Source organism: Astyanax mexicanus, chromosome 10 (assembly GCF_023375975.1).
Source record: "Astyanax mexicanus isolate ESR-SI-001 chromosome 10, AstMex3_surface, whole genome shotgun sequence".
Classification (NCBI taxonomy): Eukaryota; Metazoa; Chordata; class Actinopteri; order Characiformes; family Acestrorhamphidae; genus Astyanax; species Astyanax mexicanus.
In genome coordinates, this window is record NC_064417.1 from 4988204 (window position 1) to 5001721 (window position 13518).

The window sequence follows — 13518 nt, forward strand, 5'->3', positions numbered from 1 at the left end:
CTGTTTAGATTTTAGTTGGTGAGTTCAGGCCTTCAGTATCTGACCTGTTGGACTTCAGAATGGATTTGTGGAGGGTGCTATATCAGTTAAAGAGTTGGACACTCAGGTCTGCTCCAGATTTCTCAAACACAACAGAACGGATGCCAGCTTAGCATGTGGGTAAAAATAGGTCACAGAAAGCATTTCTTTGGAGAAACCGGTCACATCAACTTAGTGGCATGGAGTGCTGATAGGATTACTGCATGCAGTGAAAAGTACAGGAACCAGAACAAAGGAATTTTTGACCCAGGAGTGAAGGAGAGTGGAGGTTTTGCCGAGAGAGTGTGAAGACTGGGAGACAAAAACAGAGACATGTATTACACATAGACTGGTCATGATGCAGATTTTTGGGTTTTTAAAATATAAATTTAAAGATGGAATAACTGGAGTATAAAAAAACAAAACTTTTAAAACAAAGAATAAGACCGTAAATACAGAAAGTAAAGTAGTAAATATAAAAATATATATATTTGTATATTTTACTAAAAGTACACAATGTAGAAATTATAGTTACAGCCAACTGTGTAAAATGTATACGTCTGTTCTAGCAGGTAGCTAACTAGCTAAGCAAGCTAATCACCCTCTGCATTGATATTTCCATTAGTAAATTTACCTTAGCATGTATTTAAATCGTAAATTTTTAGTCACATGTAGCTCCCTAGCTAACCTAACACACTTGAATTCTACAGAGACACACTCAGTTGTTTGGTAAAGTTAACTCCACAATAGATAAATAATTTTATAGATGTACAGCTTGTATTTTTTTGGCTGGAAAACAGCCAGTTTATGTTGAGGTATTAAACTGACAGCGCATGATAAGTGATTGCTCAGTATAAATGATTTGTCTTGGTGTTTTTACCATTTATTGTTGCCAAATATTCAGTGATTCGTGATTATGGCCAATGTTTTTTAATTTTGATACAATAAGTTGAAATGCCTACAGGCCTACTGTATTTTTAAATAATAATAAGGAAAACTACATTTATAAAAGACACAACTGAAGTAAAGGGTCTTAATTAGAACCAATTTTAATTCTGAATAAAATAAAATAATAAATAAAATTAAAAAAATAAATGACAAAGAAAGTTTAAGATCCGAGTTAAAAAAGTTTATGCTTTCTGTCAGGGTCACCCTAATGAATCCATCCTGGCTAACTGCCCTCTCACAGCCCCTGCAGAGAACAGGATGCATGCCTGGGTTTGAAACAGGAGCTCATGGATATGCGTGTCATTTGGATGGGTGTATCCAAAGAGATGAGTATAATAAATACTTTTAGAGATAATAAGCTCAGCAGCAGTGCTCAGTTTGCTGCAGTGGGATTGCGGAGGGTTTGCTACTTGATCAATTTTGGCACCTAGCATCACCATCTCATCTAACAGCCAATGTTCAAACAGCTGCACTCGTCCACCTCCAGCACTGTTGGACAGACTCACATTATCCTTTAATCTAGTTTTCTCCTTTTCTCTCTCCTTTGAATCATAAACTCAACCTGACCCAAATCCCTTGACCTGGAATTCACACAGGACTGATGGACACAAACTCAGAAATGACCAGGATCAGTGCGGCCTGGGAAAGTATTCTCTGCTATATTTAACCATGCACTGAAAATGGCAGTGTGGGACTTTGTCTAAAGCAGCCAGAACCACAAGGCAAGATTACAGCCACAATCTGTCTCTGAGTGCTGCACATAAGGCTGTACTTAAGAAAGACAACACTAGAAGCCATAAGCGGTAGTCTACACACTGGAAACCTGCATTTTCCACTAACACATTCTACCAGAATGTAGGCCTATTTAGGGGAATGTTGGGAATAGTGCAAAAATATGCTTTGGTAGAAAAAAAAAAAGAAAAAATAGTCTACCAGATTGAGATTTTCTTTAGTCAGATGGATTCTAGTTGTTTCTACACTGCAATAAAGGTGTCTTGGCAAAGGCAGCATCTTGAGTAGCCTGTCCCCTAAATTTGTTGTTACATTTGCTGCAGCATAGTTTCCACAAACTTCTTGGGAGAATCAAGTATTTTCATTCAAAATAGAAAATTTCATCTTCCAGGACATGAACTCCTACCATTTATAATCCTTCTTCCTTCTTTTCCTGTGAATATTCTCACTGTCAACACACCAAACTCAAAAATGACCTCTGGACAAAAAGTCCTTGGCAGCTCCATTTGATAGCCCAGCAGTGTTTCACTGTTCTTTATGATCTCTCTTTTTAATATAGCAGCCTGTGTTTGGAGGTTTTGACAAAACTCTGTGGAATTCCAGTGGAAAGAGCAATAGATATGGCCAAAAGTCCAGACCAGCCTGGGAACTAACATGAGCCAACCCGGTGACCTTAAAACACAGAATTTATACCTCACCGTTAGCCAACAAATAATACAAGTTGTCAGCAAGATGGGTCTGACTGAATTAATTGTAAGGCTGGGAGTGCAAAAGACAGGAATATTACCCAAAGTAAATGGACTTAACCTGAGAAGATCATGTCCAAGTTTTATGTTTTAAAAGCCAGAGTGTCAGATTACATTAACATAGTCTACTCCTGGTAACAGGCAACATTTTCCATCAGCAAGACCTAAAGAAATCATACTTATAATGTCTTTTAATTTTATCATTAATGTTGAGACCATAAAAAAGCAATGCAGAATTCAGCACACTCTAATGTATGTCTGAAGTACAGTAGACCAGGTTTCTTGTTCATGACAAAAAAAAGTAGCTGGCTGATACACAGCCTAGATGGTGGACGATCAGTCAAAATGATCACCCTGCTTCTCTTAGAGTAATGATACACCCCCCCTCTCAAAGTTCAAAATCTTATCATAAAGTCATTTTTAGCAGTTGACAATCCCTAAGCAAAAATGGCCTCCGAGAGTCATTTAAATATATGCCTGATGCATAAATGTATTTTATGTATATGAGTTTTGTAGCAATGTAGGGTGTGCATTCTTTTTTTTTATCAATGAGTGTATTGTAAAAGTTTTACCTCTGATGGAATACTACATTTAACACATCTCATTTAGAATAATCTTCAAGGAACTACTCATTAAAAGTTTCTTTAAAGATTCATCTTCAATAGTAGTAGTTCACCCCAGTCTCCCAACATACTGGATACAAATATTGAACTAATTACCAAGCCCGTCCTGAGGTGAACTGGACATGCTGGCACACGGAAATCACTCCAACATGCTGGGCAGCAGTACCCCAAGACCATTGTTCTTGCCATTTCTCCAAATATTCCTTTTTGACACTGTTATTTTTAAAGAGTGAAAGTTGGCATGTCTTTTGCATTTAAAATTTTAAGACTGAAGGTCACAGAACATTGAAAATATCAGGGCAATCAGAAGCAGGTCTTTCAAATAAAGCCAGTCATTTGAAACGCTGCATTACTCTGCAAAATGTGCACAGCTGCCCAGAAAACGAGACAGAGGAAGGAAGGAGAAGAATGCGAAACAGAAAGTTCTCCCAGCGTGAAAGGAGGAATGCTGACAAGTGCTGGAGTGGTGCGCCAGGAACACCTGAGAAAAACAGGAATATCAAAAGAGGCACCCAGCATCCCTATAGTAAAACGTCCTTTGGGTGCTTTATGACACACAATGCAGTCTTTATGTCTATTTTCGGCAGGATTCATAACTGAATTGAGAACAAAAACAGAAAAAAGGGGTGAAAAACAGTACAGAAACTAGTATTGTGCCCAGTGACTTTTGCCATATCCATGAAAGCTGAAGAACACAGTACTGACCTGAAGATAACGTATGTAGGGCCTCCTGCATTGAACATGGGTTGCTTGAGTCGCTTGTCTGTTTGCACAGACGCCAGACGCCAAAAATATGGAGATCAGGTAAATTGGATATTCTAAATTGGCCAGAAAAAACAATTACTCTAAATTGATCTGGTGTGTGTGTGTGTAAAGTGTGTGGTACGTATGTAAGTTTGTGTGAGTGTAAATGTGTGTATGACGTATGACTGTGCTCAGGTACTAATTGGCACTCGGTCCTGGGTAAATGCTATAGTGTCCGATGCAGTCCTCCTGTTGGCCGGTTGTTTCCAGTTGGGAGTACGCTGTGCGCTATTGGCTGCCGCTTCTCACTGGTGTTTGGATGAGTGCTGAGTATGAATGGTTGGGTTTAATACGTGTAAAATGGAAAAGTGTCCTTAAGTGTCCAAATAAGTTGTGCACTAGGGGTGGGTGATATGGCCATAAAATAATCACAATATTTCAGGTTACTTTTATGATTACGATATTCATGAAATATTAATATATATTTAAAAAAATCAAGAATACATTTCTATTATTGCATACAATATGATATGGCATATCCCTAATTGAGATTTTCACCAGATTGTCAATGATTCAACGTATAATACTCATAATGAACTAATATAAATGACACTAGACAGATATAATCTGTCTCCAGTAGATATTTATTGGGAAATGAGAACAGTGTGATTATTTCTTTCAAAGCAAGCAGCAAAAACGTTGGACCATGATAGCCCATATGGCCCTTAAATTATATTACAATATGCCAGGGGATTTTTGCGATAACAGTATAAAAAGAAATTGCAGACATTATTGTGTATGATACAATATGGCACACCCATAGTGTACACAAAATTCAAAGTTCAGTTCCAATAGAAGTTTGGACATCATTGATGGGCATCAATACAATGACCCATATACCGGTGTACTCATACCGAACACTTAAAGGGGGGACAAACAAGACTACAGTTACCAGCTGTACTCCTAAAAATCACTGCAGTTCCACAAATCCAGGTGAAATATATGCTAGTGAAATATTTACCATAATACCACAGACTGCATGCTCCGCACCATGACATTTGTACTGTAAGGGTTTGGTAAGAATACTCATACTATTACACACTGAAAGGCCAGTCACTCCATATTTGTGTGCTTCAGAGCTTCTAGGATATAAAGGAATTCAAAATATTCTGGGTGCTTCATTACAAACAAGAATTATAAACCCTGAAAAAAATGTTCATGCATCACCACGTTCTGTACTCCCAGTTCATCAGAGGAATCTAAAAGATCCAAACAATGCTAAGTCCTAAGGCTGGTCAACAGAGGCTCACAGTCCCGCTTTCACAGTTGCCTAGAGTGGCATCTACTCTCACCATTCCACACAAACACTACAGCATGATCCCTCATATGTTAAACTTAATGAGGGTGGAATGTGGGTCATTCTTAGGTTTGTAACTGCCCATAATGACTTCCATATAACAGAATCTTCTGCAAGGATCTGCTCTAGAAACAGTTAAACTGGACAACACCCATATTTTACAAAAATTTCCTTTGGCCTCCCAAAGGAAGCCCAACGGTCAGCTTCCCGGAGAGCCTGGGGGCAGAACAGGACTATGAGGAAGTGCATCTTTTAAGTTTGCACATGACCGTTATGGTGGTTATCTCTATGGAAGATAAAGAGCACACACTGAAGCTTCAAGGGAACTTCTGAAACTTTGGGAGGACTCTGTGACTGTTTAATGTGACATCTTAAGCTTGCCATTACCACATGACGATAGAGCAGCACAACAATACAATATTAATATATATTGCAAATCGAATGGGGCTGGAGCCTATCCCAGCTGGCATTTGGTCATCATATCGATATACCAGCCAGCCTTACATGATTATTATTAATATTTTTTATTATTTATTTAATTACGGTTTCCAGTAAGACAGTATCAAATTCCAGAATTATACTAGTAAATCTTCATAGGATGTGCTGTTTTTTTTCAGTAATAAACACTGCTCTAATCCCAGTGCTGTCTGATCACATTTATACACTAATCTCTCTTGATATGGCATTCAATATACAAACTAGCCTCCAGCAAGTCTTAGTTCTGAATCCTCAGTTCAGAGAGTCTGACTTGTCCAGGAGTGTTCAGATAGTTTCCCGGCTCAGAATAGCCAGGTTTCACATTTCAGCTTCCAGGAGGGTGTGATCGTATAGCCTACAGTACAGCAGGTGAGAGCCACACTAGTGAAGGCTTATACTATATGATCACAGAAAACATGGTTTATGACAAAACAACCACTTATTATACTGTATTACTAACAAATCAACCAGGATTATCACGCAAACCTTTTTTGGACAACATATTGTCTCAACCGGAAAATAAAAGCACTGCTGGTTCTTTCACTGCCCTGTTCACATCACAGTCAACTTAGACACTCAGAAAGGTCAGTGCTCATTGGCTTCCTCATGGTTTTCAGATTGCTTCCCACTGGGAAGTGTTAAACAAAGACAACCACTTTCAATAATAGCTTCCCCAATATGGGAACTTTATTTTCAGACCTTTTTTTGCCTGAGAATTAACTGTAATAAACAATATTGTTAAAGAACATTTATGTCATTATATCAATGACAATGCAGTAGCATAATAATGCAGTTCGCATTACAATAACAATGGAATGGAATAGTATTACAAAAATATTCTACATACCAGTTTATTGTGCTAACTGCCTCCTTTTTACTAAGCAAACATAATGGGTAACATTATAGTGGTCCAGTGCTGCCACTATGATCAGGAGAACGCTGGTTTGAATCCCAGTCATTCAGCTTGCCATCAGCTGACAGATGGAACTCTTTCCCCACATCAAGGCCTCTGTGAGCTGATGTATAGGAACCGAGTCACTGTGCTTTCTTCCGAGTGCACTGTGATGCCATTTGGCAAAGCTACATCAGCAGCAGTTTGAAAAGAGTCAATATGCTGTTTTGTGGTCAATTTTTGTTGTCACATTACATTACATTTCATACAAAAGCAGGTCTTGGAAAGTTGCTGTTTAAAACATAGACATTTACATTTACAGATTTTTTTTGTTTCTAATGAATGTATAACTGAAAAAAAACAGCACTCAGTCAATCAATAAGTTAACCAAATTAACTGGAATTATTAGGATAGCAATAAACTATATGGGGGCTAGCAGTCATTCAGTACAATTTAGATGTAGATGTACAGTATATTTCAGTCCTGAATCCATGTTCCATTTCAGTTCTATTCATATTTTTAGTGTTTAACTGTTATATATACCCCTCTAAAAAGCTCTCTTTGTGCCAAAAGCAGATCAGAGCTGTACAGTATGTGACAGAGTGAGCCACAGCTCACAGTGGCTGTAACCAAAATGGATCCTCACTCCCTCATACGTGAACCAAACAGTTTTTACTCAGATTTTAACAGTAATTTAAAATACGTTGTTGGAAAAAGACAACTCAATACATTTTGAATGAAGACTGGGGTGATGTATTGGCAAAAATGTGGCAATTTAATAGACATCACAATACAGGGGTTACGATTCAACATAGAGTCATACTGCAGAACTGTAAAGGTACTGGCAATATACTGTGATTTTATAAAAAAAATACTTCAGATAAACTGTCATATAAAAGCACATCATGTCCATAAAATCTGATTAAAAGAATAAATATCATTAAATTCAGTCAGAAAAGTTGAATCTGAAGACAGAGCACAACACTGCTATCTAGTGGTTGGGGTTTAAACACAACACAACATGAACCACTGTCTTTACACACACAGAAACTATTCACTATTCACAAAGTCCACAGTGTGTTTAAATATCAATTTGATGTATGAAAACACAGACATATGTCAAACAGATTTCAATACACTATTCCATCTATACTGTATATGAATCACTGAGGGACTAAGAAACCTGGCTGAGAGCTGAATGGCTTTATCCACCATTATCCTTTTGAAAGGCTACAGGGCTCCCACAGGAGCTTATAGCTTTCTACAGCGGGCTAATATTCTAATTGCGGCCTTCAACACAGAGCCAAAGCGCTCCCTCAGCGTGTTCCTGTTAGTCGCTCCTCAAGGCTGTGGTAAAATGCTGCTACAGGTCTGACAGATCTACACTGGACGTGACAGCGAGGCCACTCGGCTAGTGTATTTTTGTCATCTTGTCTACCAACACTCAGGACAGCCCTTATAAGTCAGCAGCACAGCACTGTTCTTCACTCCACAGGGAAGGGAAGAAAACAGTATTTCCCCCCCCCCCAAAAAAAAAAATAGGGCAGAGACGGAAAATGTTCTTGATATAGCTCAGAAATGACACAGATAAGGCAACACAACAGCTTAACTTAAGGAGGAACTTAACCCATGACTCACAAACTTCATTTCATTTGTAAATATACATCTATACATTTCAGGCCTGCAAAACATTCCAGGTGTTATTTTGTCAAATTATTGAATTTCTTGCTGATAACTGTCTGGATGGTTCTTTTTATTTTTGGTGTGAAGCTCATGTTGCCCATTTCCTCCAAAAAAGACCTGTCATCACAGATTCCTCAAAGCTCAGAAATGTCAACAAAGTTACCCAGGGTTAACAATGGGTTTTTGTACCAAATCATAATTACAATTATTTATTGATGATATCACCAGTCACATTATTTAGTTTTGTTTTGTTTTTACCTCCTTACTATCCCTTTCCATACTGGCCAACCTTTTCTTGATTTGTGGTTACAATTCTCATGCCTTCATTTGGTTTGATTTAACTTGTTTTACAAGAACAAGAAAACCTATATAAATAGCCCTTACTTCTTCTAAACCTCTTGCCTGGAAACAGTATAAATGGCAACAGATAAGATCTGCACTATTTCACTAGAAAGTCCCCTTGTTTGTATTCATTGCACAACACCAAATTTCATCTAGATGAACCCAGCTATTGGGAGTTAAATGCCTCAAGGGGAGAACATTCAATTCCAGATCAGCTGCATCCAGTGGCCTTATCATTTGATCCACAATGGATTACAACAACAGCCAGAACAATAAACAGCTACAGTAATCCTGCACTGTAGAGCCAATAAGCTGCCAATGACTAACTGTGTCTAATGGAGGCACCTGACAAGCAGCATGCAGCTTACTCTGTGTGGTGTGTAAAACTACACCCAATTAATTAAAACCTTAATTAGACGTACATTAAAAGGTAACTAGAAAGACAACATGGCAATAACGCTGGCTGCAGATCTTATCCAAAGTGACTTGCATGTACAATACTCAGTATCTGCATCAGTCCAATACTGGCCTAAATCCCTATTGAAAGAAAATTAAAAAGGAGGGATGCACATGATATCAGAATTATATAGCTATCAGAAAATAATGCCTTTTTTTAAGAATCATCTGAATTGGGTTGATGTGTAGATTTGATCTTTATAGTGTGCCCAAATAGGACCAAGCCACACTGGCCGTGCTGCTCCAACTGGTCAATGCTAATTGATTTAAGCACATTTTAGGAGAGGGGAATAAAGGAATCTAATATCCCAATCTGCAGATACTCAAAGTTGCAGTATTGTGTCACCCCTACATGTTGCACACCTTGAAGAATGTAGAGTTAGAGTTTTGCCAAAGACTCACAAACAACTTTAAAATCTTAAAAAAGAACCACTTCCAAAAAATGTCTTACACAACTGCAGTGGAACTTCTTAGAACACCTAGTACTTAGTTTAGTTTGACTTTACCTTTAGTAATTCACTTGGTCTGAAATAAAATGCTGGAGCTCCAAAGAGATGGGTGTGATTACAAGAAGAGTACTGCAGGTGCAGAGCCAACTAAACACTATGAAATTACACCCAAGAAAACTAATAGAGAGATAGCAGATAATACTGTATTATATCACAGGCTACTACTGTATAATGCAGGTGAAGACACTGAAATACAATGAAATAAAAAAAAGAAAAAAGGATTATGATTTGAGAGTATTTTTAAATACAGAAACTCATCAAAAACCCCTCAGTTAATGTACTTCATACCATACACACCAATGGAAATGGATAACAGATATACCACCACACTTGCATTCATGCTAAAAAAAAGTTTGAACAATTGAACAATTATCTGAAAAGTCCTAAAAGTAGATAAAAATGAGACAGGATAGTTATCCAAGATTACCTAGATGTGAGAGAATAAAGTATGTAAGAAATTGCTTCATAAACTGGTATGTCCCCACTTGTTTAGAAACACCTGCAACTAAACTAGGCGTGTGTGTGAATGGCAGACAAAATGGTATGTCAAATTTACCGTATGGAGAAATACTAAACATTCTAAAACGTTTCCAAACTTTCACTACTGCACCTCCACAGTTACTCTACACCAAAACTAAATAAGAATAGCCAGCAGCCTGACCTCATTAATTAAGGCAGCCCAGGTGAAAACATTAAAATACAATGAACACAAAAAGGAACTAGGATCAAACTGGTAACCTAGATGTACCACTACAATTATGACACTGTATTGGCCAATACCGTCAAAAGTTTGGACACACTTTCTCATGTGACTGATTTTATACATGGTATATTCATATTAAAGACATGAAAACAATTAAGAGACACATATGGATTTGCTGAGAAAATAGAAAAAAGTGTTTGTCCTCCACAATCCAATGACTTAAACCTGAAAAGCACATCCTATGTTCTACAGAGGGACTGTAGAAAATATCCTGAGCACCTGCATTACCGTCTGGTTTGGGAACTGCAACACCTCAGATTGCAAGACCCTACAGCGGATAGTGAGGACCGCTGAGAAAATCATCAGAGTCTCTCTTCCCTCCATCACCGAGATCTACACCACACGCTGCATCCGCAAAGCAACCAGCAATGTGGACGACCCCACCCATCCCTCACACTGACTCTTCGCTCTGATGCCGTCTGGCAGAAGATACAGGAGCATCTGAGCCTCCACTACTAGACTCTGCAACAGCTTCTTCCACCAATCAGTCAGACTCCTCAACGCACAGAGACAGAGCTGATCTCCCCCTCCCCAACACACTCACACAAACAGAACTTGACTTGGTGAACAGAGGTGGACTACTCCACAAAAGTTTGCACCCCAAGTCCATTTCACACTGGAGTTTTTCTTTAACAATGCAGATGCTTTAATTAAAGTTTTAGATACTATAAAACTAATTTAGACCATTTCTAAAAGAAAATGTTGCATGTTACATGAAGAAAAACAATAACAAGAAAGAAAACACACTGAATAAGAGGAGTTGTGTCCAATTTTTTGACTTGTTCTGTATATCCAACAACTTACCACAGCAAAAAGAAACTTCTTAACTAAGCAAATTTGTCTGAAAGCTAAAAATAATCCAAGTGAAAATCCAGCAGCCACAAGCTGTGCTGAAATATTTAACACTGCACTTGATACTCAGCCCTACAATATGGAACAGGACACCTGACTCAGATATGCGATATGCTACCACACGACTCAGTGCTCAGTTTTCATTATCATAGACCTGTTTGAAGATAATAAGTTTTATACAGATATGTTTGCTGAAAATTAGCTTTAATAAAAGAACAGAAATAAACAGTTAAAAGTCCTGTAAACTTACCTCAGTCTGTCTGGCTCGTTAGTGAGTGTAGTTAGTTAATTCCCTGCGACAGCTGCTCCTCAAACCCGCACACAGCCTCTCCTCCGCCTGCTGTCGTGTATTTATATATCCGTGAACTGTTTCCAACCTCTAACGTGTGTTTTAAACTAATATAAACTGAAAATAACCAATATTTACTTTCTCAAAACAATTCTCTCTCTCTTTCCTCTCAGCGGTTGCTAGTTAACTAACACGCTCGCGCCCTGCTTACACAGAACTTATAGTGGAGGGCGGGGCTTAGCAGGAGCGATGACCAATCAGGAGCGCGGATAGTGTAAAAAGGTGTGTCCTAGGGTTTATTGAGTTTACAGTGCAGCGGTACAGCAATGTACAATATGTAGCTAAATATACATATAAATACATCTCTTCAGCTTCAGTTTCTGAATCAGTTTATCTGTTTTTGCTTTTTATATGTTTATGTTTGTGTAAAATGAACATTGTTGTTTTATTCTATAAACTACGGACAATTTTAGAGCATGTATTTGCAGAAAATAAGAAATGGCTAAAATAACAAAAAATATGCAGAACTTTCAGACGTCAAATAATGCAAAGAAAACAAGTTCATATTCATACATTTTTAAGAGTTCAGAAATCAATATTTGGTAGAATAACCTTGAAATTTAATTACAGCTTTTATTAATTTTGGCATGTTCTCCTCCACCAGTCTTACACACTGCTTTTGGATAACTTTATGCCACTCCTGGTGTGAACATTCAGGCAGTTCAGTTTGGTTTGATGGCTTGTGATCATCCATCTTCCTCTTGATTATATTCCAGAGTTTTTTTTTTATTTGGTAAAATCATTTCTAAATGGTCCCTTATTTTTTTCCATTTTTTTATTATTTAAAATTATTTATATAATATTTAAACTGCAGTCAAAAGGGCAGAGTAAGTCATTTTTTTAAATATTTTTTAGACATATTCAACATTAATCCCATGATATTCCATGATATATATAGTTTTTATTATTATTATTATTATTATTATTATTATTATTATTATTATTATTGTGACATAATAATTTAAATAAAATAAAAAAGACTTAAACAAAAAATTGTTTTAGCAGCTTATAGAACTGCATTTGGCCTTTTCAGTACACCCAACATCTATCCATAACATATAATGTACATAGCAGAATTAAATAAAATAAAAAAATAAATAGAATAAAACCATTGAGACTAAATACGGCATGAATTTGAGTTAGCTTATAGCTTTTTACAGTATTAGCTAACATTTAATGCAGTATTTATTTTTTATATTTTTATGCTTAAAATGTGCATTTTTACACTGATTAAAAATATTGTATACTGATCATAAATAAAGGTGAAACAGACGCATACTACAGTAAGTAGCACATTGTGTAACACACACACACACACATCCACACACACAAACAAACAAGTAAGGGGGTGTCCTCTTCAGCTCAGGTTTTATTGCTACGCACCAGCTGTCATTGGAGAGCTTCGGGTTCCAGAGTCACGTCCCTGTGAGAAAGGACACTGGGCCTACCTTAGATCTAGGCCTAAGTCCCCTTAAATTAAAGCTTATCTATAATTACCTTCCATTACATTAGAACCCCTACACCTCTCTACTTCCCCTCATTCCTCTAGTGAGAAGCTTCACCTACAGTATAGGCCACATATAATGTGTGCTTCACTCTTTTATCTAGTTTTCTGCTTGTCCTCGGCAGTGTGGGTCTTCACTGTAGGGGTCATGGCAGGAATAAACCCCTTCATAGGCCACCAGTTCAAGCACATGCATTATTGGCATGTTTAAGCTCATGCATTTGTTTTTTGTTTTTTTGAGCCATTCAGAGGTGGACTTGCTGGTGCGCTTCAGATCATTGTCCTGCGGCAGAACCCAAATACGCCTGAGATTAAGGTCAGAAACTGATGAGCAGACATTATAGTATAACAATAACTATAAATCTTAATATATTCACTATAAATAATTATAAAAAATACTACAGATAAAAACATTTCACTTATTACAAAGAGAGTGCAAGAATATAAACAAGAAAATATTTCTACACATATACACTAACACTGTAGTCTTGCATGATTTGTCTTGTCCCATTCATCAATCAAT

The 13518-nt window shown here is 37.4% G+C and overlaps 1 protein-coding gene across 16 annotated transcripts in view; it reads right to left on the reverse strand.

Annotated features, from left to right (window-relative positions):
* Positions 1-11606, reverse strand: part of mical2b (microtubule associated monooxygenase, calponin and LIM domain containing 2b) — a 71135-nt gene extending 59529 nt beyond the window's left edge. For all 16 annotated transcript variants that reach the window (XR_007440955.1, XR_007440956.1, XM_022683800.2 and 13 more), the window contains exon 1: positions 11393-11606. The gene's annotated coding sequence lies outside the window, so the exon portion shown is untranslated. The remainder of the gene's footprint in view (positions 1-11392) is intronic.
* Between the last annotated feature and the right edge of the window lie 1912 nt (positions 11607-13518).